Source organism: Macrobrachium rosenbergii, chromosome 16 (assembly GCF_040412425.1).
Source record: "Macrobrachium rosenbergii isolate ZJJX-2024 chromosome 16, ASM4041242v1, whole genome shotgun sequence".
Classification (NCBI taxonomy): Eukaryota; Metazoa; Arthropoda; class Malacostraca; order Decapoda; family Palaemonidae; genus Macrobrachium; species Macrobrachium rosenbergii.
Genome location: NC_089756.1, coordinates 37,351,409 through 37,355,080, shown reverse-complemented (window position 1 = coordinate 37,355,080; position 3,672 = coordinate 37,351,409).

Genomic DNA, 3,672 nt, shown 5'->3' with positions numbered 1-3,672 from the left:
AAAAAAATGACTCCATAAGACTGCGCATCAGAACGTCAGGCACCGAAGAAGACCTTTCACTTAAAATACCGAGACAGGAGTGATCACAATCTTTCCTCCTGGAAATTCTCCCCCCGTGGTCACGCAGTTCCAAATGGACATATCACATACGCAACATGACGGCTGATTGTCGAGGATTGTGGGTAATCGCCGGGGATGGCGTCTTCCCCGTGAGATGTCGGATCGAGAGAATTAGCAGAAAAACTGCCATGTTAAAAGCGAGCGGTTTTCGGCTACTTCCGGTTTTGTGATGGACAAGTCACGGGGGTTGATTGTGGAGAGAGAGAGAGAGAGAGAGAGAGAGAGAGAGAGAGAGAGAGAGAGAGAGAGGATGTCCGGACTGGTTGCAGGGTTGGGGATGGGGCCTAGGATTACGGGTAGGGGTAGGAGTAGAGGTAGGGGAATAGGAGTAGGGGTAGAGGGACAGGGGGTAGGAGTAAGGGTAGCTGTAGGGGGGTAGGAGTAGGAGTAGGAGTTGGGGGAGGTACAGATTGCTAGGTTGGTGGACTGTGGAGAGCCAGGAATGCTAAAGATGACGAAGGACGAGTAAAAATAAATCTGGGAAAAAAAAAAGAGATTTATCCGCAGCATCCGTTGTCTCGGATCTCTCTCTCTCTCTCTCTCTCTCTCTCTCTCTCTCTCTCTCCTCTCAGCTGAGATGAGCGTGAGATGAACGTCTCGTCTGGAGGTGAGAAATGTTCGAAAACGTGCAAACCTGTTAAACGTCTAGAAGCGAAGATAGAGATAGAACAGAACTGAATAATGTGAATGGTGGATAAAAGGTGGAAACGTAATTCATAGGAAACAGAGCTTCATGACCTTTCTCCCATCCATAAATAGCTTTGATTCCTAGAAGCAGGTTGTTGGTGTGGTTCGTGACATCGTAGAATTTGGTGAAGGATGAATTTTCTTTAATAAAAATAAAAAAAAGAGATTCGCAGTGTAGGATATCTGATTGGGGAACACATCCTCACTAAGCAAATCTTTACTGAGAAACACTTGCAGGAGACATCAGTGAGAGACCGCAACTTTGAGAAACACTTGCAGGAGACATCAATGAGAGATCGCAACTCTCCCGTAATAAAGGTGAGAGAGACTTATAAAATAAATGAGGCTTCGAGTCTTAATGAAACTTTATCTTTTCGGGAATGTTAATTAGCCATTGAAAAGGGGCAAATAAAAACCCGGACTACTTACTGCTTACTGCTGTTGCTGCTGCTGGCTCCTGGCTTCTGCTGTTCGTCCAGCTGCCGCCGAGAAGTCGTCTTTTGTTTTGTGCAATCAGCTGCATGCTTGGTCAATCAGCTGTGATGGACGCTGGCCGCATGTCGCCGCAACTCTCTCACTCCGCTTGGTCCTTGCAAGGAGGGAGCAGAAAAAAAAAAAAAGACAGAAGATGAGAGAGCGGAAGTGGATAAGGACGGATGGAAGCTCTATGTATATATTATATATATATATATATATATATATATATATATATATATATATATATATATATATATATATATATATATATGGAGAAAGAGAGAGAGAGAGAGAGAGAGAGAGAGAGAGAGAGAGAGAGAGAGAGAATTTGCCTTTGCGGAGGGGGATGCCTTCTAGGTGCTTGTTTTGTTTGCGCATGCGCACACGCCTGTGTGTGTGTGTGTGTTGAGATATGTCTTTCTATTAATGACATTTCCAGAATGTTTTTGATTTTTTAAAATGGGAGTTTTCAATTTCTGCAGGCCTCCTCTTTTTGAACAAGGAAAACATTTAATATGCCACAGAAAAATTGAAAGAATTACCGAGGGACCTTAATCTGACGTCATAATGGCTGAAAATATTTGTCATTATCGTTGCATCCAAACTAAAATAAAATTAAGAGATTATGGCGAATGTTTCGGAACAAAAGAAAGAGGGGTTTAAATTATAGGCATCATTGACACTAGAGGAAGTGGTTCCCAAATTTCAGAAAAAATACTTCAAGTGGAATTTCAATTTACAAGGAAATCTAGCAATGCAGAAATCTCCTGGAGTCAGTCCGAAGACTGCTGGAAAATAACTGAGGTTTTAATGGCATGTAATCTATGTTATTCCCTGCTTCAATTCAATAATAGTTACTCTTATTTGGGCTCATGTTTGAGAACAAAAGAGAGAGAAAAACAAGAGAGAGACAGAGAGAGAAAAGACAGAAAGAATGAGATATTCCAAGGGAAGAACATAACTGTGTAAAAACGTTCTCTTGTTCCAGTGGAGAGAGAGAGAGAGAGAGAGAGAGAGAGAGAGAGAGAGAGAGAGAGAGAGAGAGACATGCCAAGGGAAGGACACAACTGTGTAAAAAGTTCTCATGTTCCAGTGGAGAGAGAGAGAGAGAGAGAGAGAGAGAGAGAGAGAGAGAGAGAGAGAGAGAGAGAGAGAGAGAGAGAGAGAGACATGCCAAGAGAAGGACACAACTGTGTAAAAACGTTCTCTTGTTCCAGTGGAGAGAGAGAGAGAGAGAGAGAGAGAGAGAGAGAGAGAGAGATGCCAAGGGGAAGGACACAACTGTGTAAAAAGTTCTTTTGTTCCAGTGGAGAGAGAGAGAGAGAGAGATGCCAAGGGAAGGGCATAGCCATGTGTAAAAACGTTCTCTTGTTCCAGTGGAGAGAGAGAGAGAGAGAGAGAGAGAGAGAGAGAGAGAGAGAGAGAGAGAGAGAGAGAGAGAGAGAGAGAGAGAGAGAGACATGCCAAGGGAAGGACACAACTGTGTAAAAACGTTCTCTTGTTCCAGTGGAGAGAGAGAGAGAGAGAGAGAGAGAGAGAGAGAGAGAGAGAGAGAGAGAGATGCCAAGGGAAGGGCATAGCCATGTGTAAAAACGTTCTCTTGTTCCAGTGGAGAGAGAGAGAGAGAGAGAGAGAGAGAGAGAGAGAGAGAGAGAGAGAGAGAGATGCCAAGGGAAGGGCATAGCCATGTGTAAAAACGTTCTCTTGCTCCAGTGGAGAGAGAGAGAGAGAGAGAGAGAGAGAGAGAGAGAGAGAGTGACATTCCAAGGGAAGGACATAGCCATGTGTAAAACGTTCTCTTGTTCCAGTGGAGAGAGAGAGAGAGAGAGAGAGAGAGAGAGAGAGAGAGAGAGAGAGAGAGAGAGAGAGAGAGAGAGAGAGAGACATTCCAAGGGAAGGACATAGCCATGTGTAAAAACGTTCTCTTGTTCCAGTGGAGAGAGAGAGAGAGAGAGAGAGAGAGAGAGAGAGAGAGAGAGAGAGAGAGAGAGAGAGACATTCCAAGGGAAGGACATAGCCATGTGTAAAACGTTCTCTTGTTCCAGTGGAGAGAGAGAGAGAGAGAGAGAGAGAGAGAGAGAGAGAGAGAGAGAGACATTCCAAGGGAAGGACATAGCCATGTGTAAAAACGTTCTCTTGTTCCAGTGGCTAGCAAGGGGAGCGCTGGCGTCCACCGCATGGACTCCTGGCTCACCTGAGCGTGACCCCAAGTACACCTGGAGTCTGGGATTTGCTTATATGCGGGAAGGACGCAGAAGGCGAGATGAGCGAAGGAATGCGATGAATAAATTGGGAAAAAGAGGAGTAGAGACAATTTGAAGAAGTGATTGCAAGGGAGGGAACAAGGAGAGTAGAGATAATTTGAAGTTTTTGTAATGGGGGAATAAG